This window comes from Cricetulus griseus, chromosome 2, assembly GCF_003668045.3.
Source record: "Cricetulus griseus strain 17A/GY chromosome 2, alternate assembly CriGri-PICRH-1.0, whole genome shotgun sequence".
In the NCBI taxonomy this organism is placed as follows: Eukaryota; Metazoa; Chordata; class Mammalia; order Rodentia; family Cricetidae; genus Cricetulus; species Cricetulus griseus.
Window position 1 is genome coordinate 252,956,204 of NC_048595.1, and position 15,214 is coordinate 252,971,417.

General features: G+C 41.5%; 1 long non-coding RNA gene across 1 annotated transcript; it reads left to right on the top strand.

The window, feature by feature from the left end:
* Positions 1-610: 610 nt before the first annotated feature.
* Positions 611-14,854, top strand: LOC103160067. Its single transcript, XR_003481883.2, has 3 exons — positions 611-1,187; positions 2,840-2,927; positions 14,652-14,854. It is a non-coding gene; the product is annotated as an uncharacterized LOC103160067 (long non-coding RNA).
* Positions 14,855-15,214: the final 360 nt, after the last annotated feature.

Sequence of the window (15,214 nt, forward strand, 5' to 3'; positions counted from 1 at the left end):
TTTGCTAGCTGTAGGGTCAAAGTGTGTTGTACATTTTCTTTGGAGATCAGCTTCAAGCTCTAACCCCTGCATGTACGTATGTTCATAACAGCTAAAAGATGGGTGCAGATGTCTCTCTAGAATTCAGAATCCGTCTTCTGTTGCTAGGGCTCTAGACCTTTCTCCTAGCACAGGATCACAGAGTTTCCGGATGTTTTCACATGTGTGACCACCGATTGTGTTATGTCAGCTTCGGGCAATATTTCACCCTTTGTCTTTATTTGGAAGCTAAACATCGTTAAAAGGTGTGTTTGGATGCCAAGTTGACAGAAGGTTAGACCAAAACATGCATTTGCATTATGCCAGTTTATCTAAGTAAGAGCTCAGTCGTTCACCTCCCTGCCCTGCAGCACTCAGAACTAATGTGACTCACAGGAATATTTTTTAAAAGGTGTGGAATAGAGAAAGGAAGGGGCAAACGCATTCCTCGGGAAGTTGGTGCTGGGATGTGGCCCCGCTGCACCGCTTGCACGCACTCGGCTGCCTATCTGCTGACTCACGCACTCACAGTTGGGTGGGGCCGCAGCTGGGCCTTCGGTGCTGCTGCTCCGACTGGGGCTTATGATTCACTTTCTCTGGCTTTGGGGCCAAGTGCGTTTTTTACATCCTAGACATACAGGGCACCAGTTTCTCGCTCAGAGTGTCACTATCCTAAGCCTTAGAGGCCTGGAGGCAGACAGACAGGAGTTCCGGTCCTTCATTGTGGTTTCCAGCCAAGCTTCAAAGACACTGTTTGTTCCTTGATCTTCCCACTTCATAGCCACCCACCCCTCCCGACTGCCACCCTTGCAAACTCCAGACTCCAGTACCAAACAGAAACCCAGCTCCTACTTTGTTGCTTTGTTGTTGGGGGGTGAGGGCATTAGGAATGGAACCCAGGGCCTTAACTTGCTTGCTAGGCAATTGTTGCACTAAGCTATATCCCCAGCCTGTAATTGTTTTTGTTGTTGTTTTGGAACTATATTCCATGCTGACATCAATCTTCCTGACTCACCTCCTGATTAGAGGTAAACTAGTTATTTTGTAGAGTCAAATCCCCACAATAAATATTTTCTTTTGCCTGTTTATACTTTCTACTAGTTCTGCTACTCTCGGGTTCCAGAATGAGGAAAACCTGGTTGCCACATGTTCAGTTTGCCTATAATACAGTGAGTACCCTTTTACAGGCTTTAACAAAGGTGGGCCAGACTTGGTGGCTAAGTGGACAGGGGCGGTGGGGGAGTGGAGGCAGGGGAATCTGAAGCTGAAGGCCAGCCTCTACTAGCAAGTTCAGGCAAGCCTAAATTAAATGAGGCCTTGTGATAAAAAGGGGGGTAGGGGCGTGCAGATATGGTGTAGATTGACTTTAATCCCAGCAAGCAGCAGATCTCTGTGACTTCAAGGCTAACTTGGTCTATATATCAAGTCCAAGGCCAGCCAGGGCTACATGATGCAACTTAGTTTCTGAAAACAAAAGAAACAGAGAAAACTAAGGGAATAACACAAAACAAGGTCCTTCGAGTACCTGATAAACTAATGAAAGGCACACTGTTCTTAATGATTCTTGATTTAAAGTGTCATCTTGCCAAATGTCAATATTCTCTTGCAGTAATTTGTATGCAGATCTCCTAGAGTAAGTGGGTGTATTACAAGTGACACCCCCACCCCCACCCTCACACCCAGTCCAGCACCCAGCATAGGTCTTTAAACCTTTTTAAATATAATCATCACCTGAGGTTAGCTTGCAATTATATGTTTTGTTCTTTAAACATTAAGTTCTGAAAAGTAACATCAGCTCATTTTAGGAAATGAGTCACTGGACTTCCAAGAACTGAGAGGTGCCATACAGGATATAACTTGGAGCTTGTTTCAGAAAAGGAAAACTTGAGAGCAATCAAAGATTGTCTAAAAATTCAGTCTCCAGCTAAGTTCAGGCAAGACAGGCAGCTTGGCACAAACAGGGTAATGGTTCCTCAGCACAGCAAGTATTTCCCCAGTGAAAATAGATCCCTGCATCTGGAGTATCAGCGTTTGTGATTGGACAGCATTCCACAGGCATACTATCCATGGTAGTTTTATTACCCCCAAAACAACATCAATGCCTATCTGTCTTATGTAATAGTTTTCCATCCAGTCCAGCTAAGCATCATTTTTAACTCCTACAAAAAAACTCCAGGAGTTCTCTGTACAATTCATATATACCAGCCTAACTTGATTTTTTTTTTTTTTTTCCGAGACAAGGTTTCTCTGTATTGCTTTGGAGGCTGTCCTGGAACTCACTCTGTAGACCAGGATGGCCTCAAACTCACAGAGATCTGCCTGCCTCTGCCTCCGGAGTGCTGGGATTAAAGGCGTGCACCACCAATGCCCGGCGCCTAACTTGAATTTAATTAAAATTTGGAATTCATCCATTTCAATACAACTTTAATCTTCAACAGCAAATTAAAGCTGATCAACACACCTATTCAAAATTTCCACCCAAGCCTAACATTTTCAGGCTACAGATTATTGCAACTTATTAAAAAAGTGGAAATTATCACACATTTTTATTCTTTGATACAGAAGCAGGGTAGCATTCACACACACACACACACACACACACACACACACACACACACACACACACACACTTTTATTTTCCTTCTCTTCAAGAACAAAATGTTCCCCTCAGGAGGCTGCATATTCCTATTTCTGGTTATAGCCATCAGCTGTCTCTGCTTTCAAGGTTTATTTAAATAACGGCAGATTTTCTGAAGATGTTGTTTCTACATGTTCTCTATCAACAGTCATGAACACTTATATTTCCACTGATTTCTTCCAGTAGGCCCTAAATGCCAAGTTTACTGTGTGTCTGGCAGTTGATAGTGACAAAAGACCAACACATGATTCTTGGGCTGTCTAATTATCAGGTAAGCTAACAAACAAATAGAGGAGGGGGAAGGGAGAGGGGGGAGGAAGAAGAGGAGGACCTAGAGTCACATAGTGACTTAGGTCCAGGAAAGAGAAAGTAGAATACCACCTCTTGTTGTACCCAGCTGAAGGTCATTACCTCATAGCACAGACCATCTTCCCAGTAACTAGCCCCTGCTAAGTATACGAGCACTACTGAATCCCTTGCTAAGAGATGCCCATCTTAAAACACTTCTCAGCCTGTCACATACACAATTTCTGTCTGATGGTTATTTGTGAGAAGTTTTTACAAAACAGAAGTTTCTGGGTATCCCTAGGAAGACTTCTGTCTGCTCAGTTAGTGGGTCCTTAAAGAGCTGTAAATAAGGGGCTTCTACCTAGATTAAATCTTCGTGTGTTAGAACTGTGCAGAAATTCTATCTTTAGAAATTGTATACATTCTCTGGTTTGTATTTACAAAGATTCTCTCCCACCCTAAAACAGGATCTCACTATATAACTCTGGCTCTCTTAGAATTCACTAGGTAGACCAGAATGGCCTTGAACTCACAGAGATCCTCCTGCCTCTGCCTCTTCAATGCTTACTTATTTACAAAGATTCTTTACCATAGTCACAGTACATTTTGTTATTATTGTTTGTTTGTTTGTTTTTGTCTTTTGTTTGCTTGTTTTGATTTTCAAGACAAGGTTTCTCTGTGTAGACTTGGCTGTCCTTGAACTTGCTCTGTAGGCCAGGCTAGCCTCAAATTCACAGAGATCTGACTGCCTCTGCCTCAAGAGTGTTGGGATTAAAGGGGTACACCACCACCACCTGACGACATTTTTTTTCTTTGTTTCTAAATGAAAACACAAACTAGCTATTTCTACAGTCACAAATAATCCTCCTCAGGTCTTTTGAATTTTATCTCAGGGCTCTTTCTCATATCACGTTGATCCCAAAAGCAATATACTCTTGAACTACTTGAGTGAATGACAAACTAGAATTTTCTTGACCACAAAACACACGATGACCTCATGGGAACCTACAACACTAGGAAAGTTTGTGTTTTAAACCTACTTAAACTCTGGAGTCTAACCATTGTATAAGTCATCTACCCAGGAAGCCTCTCTGAGACAGGAATTTTACCTCTGAGACAGCAAAAGTGTTACAATAAATCTTTCCACTACCCACTTGAGTTCTGCCCACCATGTGGGTGGCCAAAATAATACCAGAGACTTATATTAAGTACAAATGCTGCTTGGCCAATGACTAGGATTTCTCATTTGCTAGCTCAGTCTTAATTATCATAAATCTATATATTTTATAAGACTTATCTTATTGGATGCCAGTGGAAAACATCCTGTCTTCCCAGGCTCACATAGTGACTCCGGAGGAAGAGAGAAGGGGGCCCACTTCCTTCTTGCCCTTGTTTATATATGAGTCTCTCTGCTATGTTACTTCCTGCCTGGATCACCACTTCTTTACTACATTTCCCAGAATCCTCCTTGACTCCTAGTCCCACCTAAATTGCTGCCTCATCAGCCAAACAGTACTTTATGTGTCATCCAATAAGACAAACACATACACAGAAGCACTTCCCCCATCAAAAGTATAAAGGTTTAAATAAGATGGTATAGGTTCCAGGAAATTCAACAGCATGGAAATATACTCAATGTTTCTTTTTTCACTCCGACTGCCACTGGAGCAAGGGTTAGTAAAGTACTGCTTCTAAGCTCCCTGGATGGGAACCAACTGGGATAGGGCTGAAAACAGCCAGTTCCCTGGTCCTGAAACACCTATTGGATTGATGTAGAGGCTTGATAGTCTTGCAATCTCCTCTGGCTCACTTTATGCAAATTAGTGTCAAGAATGGCTGTGCTGAATATGTTTCATTCACATAAGACAAAAGTGCCTCTATTGAGGAGATAGCTTGAATGAGATTCAGCTGACTGTCCCAACAACACTGGGACTATTAGGATACAATGTATATTACATGAACTTAAAGGGAGATCAAGGAGAAACAGTCTATGTGGAATTTATTGTTTATTAGTTATTGCTCCACATAGGGTCAAAACATCCAAAAGAAGCATTGTAAAACAGGTGCTGGTGGCACATGCCTTTTATCCCAGCTCTCGGGAGGTAGAGGCAGGTACATATCTGTGAGTTCAAAGACCAGCCTGGTCTACAAAGCTACACAGAAAATCCCTTCCCTGAAAAGAGCAGCTGAGACAGTTCGGGGCCACAGTGGCCGGAGTTTGTGGCTGCTGCTCTCACATCTTGGTGGATCATGAAGCAGTATTTGATTTGGAACCAGAAGTAGATGTCACCTTCAAGGAGGATGCCCAGAGACCTACTTGTATTAGCTAGGCTGGGCTTCCACCGTCTCCCAAAACACCACCACAAGTGGGGGAGCAAGTGTTTAAACCCATGAGCAGGCAAAGTTCTAGCTGAACCCTAACCGTTGTGCTCACATGAATCATTTGACGTCTTTAAAATGCGAGGAATACTTGAGCGTTCTTGAGATGTGAAGATTAACAGTGACAGTAATAAGGGTGTTGATAGATGCAACTAGAGGCTAATAAAGGAAAGGATTATAGGGCAAGGTGTATCATATCCTGTCCCTGAGAATGCTGTCACTTGCATTTTAGCTAAAGGCAATAGCGCTGATGCTCAGAATTGGCAGCAGGTTAGAGTAAGTCAGCATTTTTTCATGAACACTAGGTCACCTGGTCCAAAAAAAAAAAGACACTTTTACTTTGATTGAGAACCCTAGAGCAGGATCTGCCTCCACCTGCCTGGTTCTAGAAAGTTTTCATCCTGATGACAAGATAATTAGCTCCATGAGAACTATAGTTTCTCCAGCTGATCTTAGCGGAGAAAGAAAATGTCTACTATCATCCCTCTTCTCATCGTAGTTATGATTTGCCATTAACTCACTGTGACTCAGAATTTCAACAGTATTTGAATCCCTGAAACAATGTCTTGCTTGGACTGGCAGAGGTAGTTTAGGGGCTTTCACATTAAACTTGTAACTTGGGCTTCAAGTATACATTATAAAAAAAAAGAAAAAATCAGGCCAAAGAAATTACCCAGGGTCTTTGGAACACAGGTGTCTCTCTTATAGAACACAGGTCCATGTCTTATTATTTTCCCCCCACAGTGGATAAATAAAACCACTTTAACCCTGACTTCTTACCTTTGCTTTTACTCTCAGACCCATAGAAACAAACACCTCTGACTGGCCCCCCAACCATAATATTTGAAAGCATCTGTGAGATACAAATTCAGGCATTTGAAGTTGAAAGTTTCTTCAAAAAAGAACTGAATTATTTTCTTTCTTTTCTCTTTTAAAATTTTGCTTCTGTGTGCCACCACATCAAGTTATGAAGCCAAATTACACTTTTAAATGTTTGTGGTATAGCCAGGCATAATGGCACATGCCTGTAACTTAGTACTTGGACTTGGACTTGGAACTCTGAGGCAGGAGTCTCCAGTCCAACCAGGGAAGCACAAACAAAAGATGAAGGTGTTTATGTTTTTTAAACCTATCCTTTTTACCTATCACTAGGGGTCTAAGCTAATAAATTCATTTTTTGTAGACCAATCTTCCCACTTCACAGCTTTTGTTCTTCGCTTTTACAAATCTGCTGAGCTGGATTGCCAGCCCAGTGATAGTCTGCGGTATTCTAGTTTTTTGTTGGTCAACCTTGACCCATGCTATTAGGATCCTCACCCACGAAGGTATTATGAAAGAACAGCTACCCTGGAAGAAGTTTCTCCATGTATCCATCCTATTGGGAACAATGAGACACATTCTAGGGATGTCAATACTATCTTTGGAAAAGATAAGGACTTTGATTCTATAACATGTTCTTCTTCAATGTTGCTTTATGGAATAGACAACAGTAAATGTGTCTAGAGTGCAGCTGCTGTCTCCACTTTTTTACCATATTTTATGGCAACATCAGAAATTGTTCTGGAAAGCTGCAGTGGGTGTAGAGGAAACCTGGCATGCACTCAGGTTTTTACAGAAACACATGAACTACCTTGATGAGCCGATGGATCAAGAAAACCCTGTTGGTTGGGTATTTCAAACAAGGGCTTTAGCCAAATGAGCTCAGTTGATGCTGCTGCTTTTTTGACAACAGCCATGAATCACTGATAGAAAAGCATGAGAACCTAGTCAGCAACTTAATTATATATCATTACCTAAGATAATGGCAACATTTTAGGTATGAATTAAACCTTTTGTGGTGGAGTCTTGCATCATCCCACAGTGTTGGTCCAGCCAGTGATTCTGAAAATCTATAGACAAAGCACTCACACTTTATTGTCCTTTTAAGAGCGGCTGCAGCCTTTCTTTGTATTCATTTTTCAAGACTGCTGGAGGAAGAAAGAACTTCTGTTCTGAAGGCAGAAAAACCACTTTGATGAGAGGTTGGAGGTAATAGCTACATCAGAGAGAGTGAAACACACCACCAGAAAAGGGTCACAACAGTCAAAGCCTAACATCAAACCCCGGAAGTTATTGGCCCTGACCTCCTGACCTGATCGTAGGCTGGTCTTTACCCAGGCCTTTTCTGAGGTAATACCAAATCAAGTCTGGGAGTCAGGACCCAGCTACTACTCACTCCCCACACAGGATTTCTGTTCTGAAGCCTGTGCCCAGCACAGTTGTGAGGGGACCCATCGCATCCCCAGGAATCCTGGTACCAGTCTCCCTTCCCCTGCTTCTCCAGCTGAGTTCAATATGCAATGAAAACAACTTGTAAAGATGGTGCTGCACTACAGAAAGGTCATGGAGGTGGTCAGGTATCTGTCTGCAAGGTATTAAGCACTCTAATCCTTTTAAACTAGCATCAGTCTAAACCACAATCATAGAAGGACACCAGCACTAACCAGACTCAGTCCCCACCAACATCCCTAGTTTGACCCATATTGTGTCTGTAAGTATGTTTTAAAAGTCAGATTTCAAGTAAAAAGCATGGTTTATAGGTTTCTGGTTCCAGCTAACTGTCAGTATTTCTTCAGAGCCCCCACCCCAGGTACTAAGCAGAGTCCATCCTTCCCTGGAAGATTGGCAGGAACACTAGCCAATCCGTGTCATAAAGCTGGATATGCTTAGACAGTGCTGCCCCACAAGCTCCACAAATTTGTAAAGACAATATTTAAATATATTAGAACTCATAAACCATTTTAAGTGGACTTTTCTGTGATTTCACCCATCAGTGTTTCCTGGAAAATAGACTTGCAGTGTTTCTTATAAACCCTTTCCTGTTTTCTCACAGTGCTTGGAAGTGGAGTTTTCACCAGGGTTAACACTTCCTTCTGGGGACTTCCATGTGTGGAAAAGGATCACATAGTGTCACAATTTGTTTTGCCATTTTTCTTTGGGATTTGTTTTTCGTGTGTGTGTGTGTGTGTGTGTGTGTGTGTGTGTGTGGCCTTTGGCCCCTGGAACTCCCTGTATAAGCCAAACTGACCTTGAACTCACAGAGATCCACCTGCTTCTGACTCCCAGGTGTCGGAAATCTTTGTTTTTGAGACGAAGTCCTGACAGGAAGCCTTGGCTGGTTGTTGTTTTAGGTATCTTTTACTTGATCTTATGTGTTTGTATTAATATATATCAAATGTCTGGATACTGGCAGAGGCCTGAAGGATATGTCAGATGGCCTGAGGATGGCATCACAGGCAGTTGTGAGCCATTTGACATGGGTGCTAGGAACTGAAGTTGGGTCCCCTACAAGAACCAAACACACTTAACCACTGATAAGTCTTTGCAGTCTCTTTCTATTTCTGCCTCCTGAATACCAGAGGCGTGTGTCACCTGCCCAGCATATATCTTTTCTGGTTGTTGCTATTGTTAGCTAATTTGTGTTAACTTTTATTGTTTTGATATTAAATAAAGACCTTTTCTCTTCAGAAATCTCTTACTTCCCCAAGCAATCCTGTCACAGTTCAAGAAAAGGTGCAAAGGTACTAAGAGCAAAGTACTTGGCACCCTCCATGGGGCCACACTGATTATGCTCCCTCTGGGTCTGCCATAAACAAACCATGGATGGAGCTATAACTCCCTCCACTCAAAGAGGTAAATCTCCCACTAGAGCAAGGATGGAACTGTCCCAACCCCAGCTCTTACATTTCTGTCATTAAGGGAGATGTGGGATTGAAAGTCTTTCTGTCTACATGGGCTATTTCTGGCCTTGGTATAGAATCGTTTTGTGATCATTGTTTTCACTGTCATATTGTGATTGGCAGGAGAAGGAGAAAGTGGAACACGTGAGCTCTGGTCTATTCCACCGTGTGAAACAGCTTTCTCTCTTCCCGCTGAAATGGTGTTGTTATTTTAGCCTCTTCTCCCAGGACTATTTCTCAACTGTAATTATTCTTATTGTGCTTCTCTGGTAACTCCCAACTCTTCCTCTCAGAACACTGGTTCTCATGACTAGGCTCTGTATCTATCTTCACTCTGCAGGTTTCTTATATGAATGAAAACCAACTCTTATTTTTAACTATACATGCTGTCTGTCTTGTGTAGTTTAACTGCAAACATTCACTTATTAGCCATCCCTCTAAAGTGAATAACTGCTACATCTATAAGTATTCCTGAGCAAATAAACCTTTTCCATATTTAAATGGGCCTGTATTGTTATTGTTTTGCAACTCATTCAAATTTTCTAAATTTCACTTATCAGGCCCCAAAGTGGATAAAGTTCTATTATAACTGTAACAAAAGCCTTAAGCACACTGAATAGAGTGAAGAGTTTACTGCTGGGAAGACTCCTCTAGTCTTCTAATTATTCTATTTACATTGTATTAAGAATACAAATGTATTCTTAAATCATAATTTTATTATTGCCATGACACTACATTGCTTGCTCATGCATGATTAGGCACACATGGAGATGTTGAATTCTAGAATATACAGACTTTGTTTCTTAACTTTAAAATATAACACTGATTATTGTGTCTTGATTAGTTGTGCATCTACAAATTTCAGTGCACCTCAGTTCAATGTGTGTGTGTGTGTGTGTGTGTGTGTGTGTGTATGTGTGTAAGTATGGAAAGGGATTGTCTGGGAGAAGGGGTGGTTTGCTTAGTTATTTTTCAGAGGCAAAGTCTTGGTATATAGCCCAGGCTGGCCTCAACTTGTGATCTTTCCTGCTTTTCCTGAGTCCTTGCATTACAGGCTTTGCCACCACACCCAACTCTATGTTTTTCAGGTCTGTGTTACATTTGTTAGTCTAATCCATTCGTTCTTGAAAACTGTTTCCACCTTAGATACTACCTACATGTTTATTTATGTACAAGAGAAAGAATTGAGAGGAAATAAGAGCCATGAGAAAAGAAGGAAACTATTGTGAAAGTGAAGTTTAGAATCTGGACAATGGTGGAAAGTGTTTAATGGAATGCTATAAAAATAAAAACATGGGTTTATAATTTTTTTATGTTGAGAAGGCTATGTGAACACAAATAATAATAGACTAGAGCAATCTGAGCCAGCATTTTGCTTATAACACTTTACTAAATATTACAGTAGCTTTCCAAACTATTGATAATTCTGCCTTGGAAAGTCAAACGCAGCCAGATATAGTGGCCCACACCTGTAATCCCAGCACTTAGGAACCTGAAACAGGAAGCTGAAGGATTATGGGCAGTTCAAGACTAGATTGGACAACAAAGGGAGAAACTACATCATAAAAAAAGAGAAAGACAGACAGAAAGAAAGAAATTAGTGCGTTGTAGTTGGCTGTGTTGGCTTATGCCACCATTTTGGAGGCTGCAGTTGGGGAATCATGAATTCAAAGATAGCTTGAGCCACATAACAAGAACCTACCTAAAAGAAACTTACACACACACACACACACACACACACACACACACACACACACACACACACACAAATTCTTAGCAAGTATTTTTTCCTATTTATTCATCCAATTTCTGTCATCTACAAAAAGAATTTGTGCTACTGAATGATGTTATTAAAAGCTCATGCCACTCTCTATTTATTGTTTTGCCCTAAATCCACCGTTCTCAACATATGGGTCATTGTCCCGTTGGACATGGACCTACCCTTTTATGGGGTTCACCTAAGGCAATCTGCACATTTACATTATGTTTCAAAACAGTAGCAAATTACAGTTATGAAGTAGCATCCAAAATAATTTTATGGCTGGGGGGTCCACCACACCATTAGGAACTGTACTGAGAGGTCTCAGCCTTAGGAAGGTTGAGAATCACTGCTTTAAATGGTTGAAATTAATAAAACATCATGCTAGAGAGGGATACTCCCTGAGCCAAGACACACGGGGGTGGGCCTAGGCCCTTTCCCAAAGGATATGACAGATTCTGAAGACACCCCCCCCATGGAAGGCCTCACCCTCCCTGGGGAGCAGAATGGGTATGTGATAGGTGGGGTTTTAGTTGGGGGGGTGGCAGGGGAGGACAGGAGGGAGAGGGAACTGGGATTGACATGGAAAACAATCTTGTTTCTAATTGAAATAAAAATTAGGAAAAAATGTATTCCACTTTGGTGGAAATGCTTTGCTTCTCTTACAAAGCCATCATTTCAGCTGAGGCTGTGAAAGAGTATTGCTTTATTCCTTAAAATACAAACTTTTTGAAATGCTAAAATTGTAACTTATGAAATGGAGATGTAGTGAACAGTATATTCAATGTATTCAAGACATGTGTTGTGTCTATAACAGCCATATCGCCCTGCATACCCTGTCTTGTCAGAAACATACGTGTATATAGAGAGAAGCTGATATTTCTACCTAGTTTAGTACAAATGAAAGGACTTCCTACTTTCAGGTAATTTCTGAAGAAAGACTGCTCTTTAGTGCATGGTAACCTTAGAGGAAGAACACAAACCAGACTCTAGAACTCAGTCTCCTGTGCTTCCATTCCTATAAATGCAAATGTCTACTCTTCTAGACTGGGGCTGGGAAGCAATCTTAAGCCACTCATTTTAATAGATGCTTGATCAGGTGACAATGAGTTAAATACGACTCGTGTTGAAGCCCACATCCAAACCACAGAAGTTGTCTTATAAAATAGTTCTTGGGCCTGGTGGTAGAATTCAGTGGTAGGAAACTTGCTTAACACACTCAAGGTGCTGGGTGTGATCCCCAGTAAATGAAAATTCTTATGTATCCAGGACCATTAATCTGCTTTAGAACAACTCATTGTGAAGGGATATCTCATTCCTGTAGAAGCCATTTTATTAGTCTCCAGATTTATGTAGAACAGTTAGATTAAAATGCACTAAGAGGAAACAATAAAATAATATTTGAATAAAGAACTAATTTTTAGCAGAGGCTTGGCACTTCATTGCATCTCCCAAATATACTTCCATGAAATATCCCATTCATAAGCTCTTCGGGGTTAGCTGTGAGCCACTTAAAATGACACTGTGAGTTTTCGGTTGGCCCGTGGAGAGGCAGCACTTTCCAAAGCAAAGGTTCTGCTTCAATGACGAATGAGGTTTTAGAAATATTTGCCAAGATGAGATAAATGTAAATGTTCTCTAGGCTGGTTGGGTTTCTAGGGACGACAAGATACATTTCAGTTTCTTTAAAACATAAATTAGGATGTATTAATAGTGTCTGGCCAACCATTTGCTTCTCATCGACATCCAATGAATGTGAACAATAAAGAAAGAAAAACATCACGGAACCTCAGAATGAACACCTTTCTGGTATCCTACCCAAACTTCATTTAAGGCCTTGTTCATTATGAACCCTGCTTCATGAAATATTCACTCCTATCTGCCAAAACTTAGAACAACCCTTGTAAAAATACGGTGCAGATAAACAGTGGCCGTCTTACATAATGAGATGTCCTTGCCAAATGGGAGTAAAAGAAGACAAGAAACCTGCCTCCCACTGAGCAACATGTTCCAGGCCTAGTGAGCCTGAAACGCCATCATTCATGAAATAGTCTGGCTCCCGGCAGAAGCCAGACTTCATGTTGGGCTACTGGAGAGGAGAGCCCTTCGCAGCACAGAGGCATTGACCATCTCCTTTCTCCTGCTGTTGGAGTGTGATGGTAACATGGGCAAAGGTTCTGCCATCATCACCCGTACCACCATGCCTGATCTTGGGTGGTCTGGGGATGGAACCCAAGCTTTTGTGCATGCTAGGCAAGCATTCTACAATCTGAGCTGCATCCTCCATCCTCAGTTATGTTGTCTGTACCACAGAATGTTTCCATGGAGAGAAATCACAATGATGAGATAAGTCAACCTAGAGAAGCCATCAGCACCTATTAATCTCAGTTCTCAAAGGGGATACTTCTCCAGACGCGGTTCTTATGACAGCTAATTTTTTTAGCAGCATCCTTTACTGCATGTGGCCTCCTCCATACATTTCACTGTCATAGGCCTCAGCTTCTCCCCAAGTTAGGATTAGAGTACCACCCATTTTGCACTGTTGCTATCGGTATGAAATGAGTTAATTTGATAAAGTTGTGAAAACTGTGTCTGGCACTCTTAGTGAAGGGCCTTGTAACTGCTCAGTCAGTAACTAAAGCAAGCCCAGACTCCAGGCACCAAACAGCATCGCACTACATCAGGAAAAGCTGGACATGACAGAAAGGAGAGATGAGCAGTCCTATCTTTTACAAGCATCTTTTTATTTATTTATTTATTTATTTATTTATTTATTTATTTATTGGTTTTTTGAGACAAGGTTTCTCTGTGTAGCTTTGGAGGTTGTCCTGGAACTCATTTTGTAGTCGAGGCTGGCCACAAACTCACAGATATCTGCCTGTCTCTACCTCCAGGGTGCTAGAATTAAAGGCGTGAGCCACCAATGCCTGGCACAGGCATCTTTTCTTAAATACATAAACTATTTCTGAACTTTGTGACACACACCTTTAATCCCAGCACCCCGGAGGCAGAGGCAGGCAGATCTCTGTGAGTTCGAGGCCAGCCTGATCTACATAGTGAGTTCTGAAACAACCAGGGCTACATAGTTAAGATCCTATCTTGAAAAGTTTAAAAAAAAGCTATTTTTCAATTAAAAAATTAATTTGAACAGTCATGATCACTGTGATCCATTTTATACAATATTAGCCTTTACCCCTCACCCCATCTTTTGAGACAAAAATGTAATGTAGCCCACACTGGCTTCCAATTCACTGTGTAGCTGAGAATGACCTTAAACCCCTGACTCTTTTCCCTGCCCCTCCCTACTAGATCTCGGGATTGCAGGATTGCATGCCATGCCCAGCTTTAAAACCTTTCTCTACCCATTTCAAAAGCACAAACTATTAATGCAACCAACAAAGGTTTTTGAAAACAAAACCAAAAAAGTCCAGAAATAAAACCAGTACAGTGAACGAGGCCACTCCTTTCCGTCATCTTTTCTCCTGCTGAACTGGGCATTTCTGTGCAAGGAACTCTTTGAGTCCCGGATGTTAGAGCCAGCTATGGTCCAAGGCCTCTCTGAAGCAGTAGCCAGTGCTTGTGCCCCTCCCTTTACATTACTTTCTCACACGCAGGACATCAGTTACCAGAGATATCACTCAGATAGCGTAATTGCTACTTACTGTAGTGCGAGACTAAAAACATTTAAAGGTGTCTAACACACACACACACACACACACATACACACAAACTCTGAGGCTTTGAATCATTGAAAGAGGATTCCAGGCCCCTGCATTTAATGTCTGTCTCACTCTCTGTCACTAATCTTCTCTAAAACACTTTTTATATCCTCCCTGTTTTAATCTTATAGCTGACTAGGAAAGGAACAGATCTCTTTTTTGAAATTATGGACATCTGGCTGGCCTTTGTATTTCCTGAAGATGCTATGATGATTGCCATGGAGGAAAAATCATGAACTGTCTTTCCCACCTGTGAACCCTGTAACCTACAAAAACAACTGGCCTGGCAAAGTATGTTCACTGGTGCAATAGTGGCATAGCTGTTTTGACGGTAACCAACCATCTTTTTAAATAAAGTTATGGTCTATTTCACAGGAGACAATTCATTCCTGGTACTATAGATATGGCCAAAAAGCCATAGCTGGGAGCTCAGAAGTTCTATGGGAGAACCTAATATAATTATTTTGCCAAATGCTCATAGTGCCAAATTATCATCAAATACTTGTGTTGAACCTCAAGTTTTGTGTCATTCTTGGTTCTTATCAGAGAAGCTTCTCTGTGCAGCAGGTGACAGATAATACAGAGACTCCCAACTGGTCAAAGTGCACAGGATATGTGTCTATGGAGTGATCATCCATCAATAGAATAGCTATATCACACCCCCACCTCAAAAAGCTCAAGTAACTTCACAGGG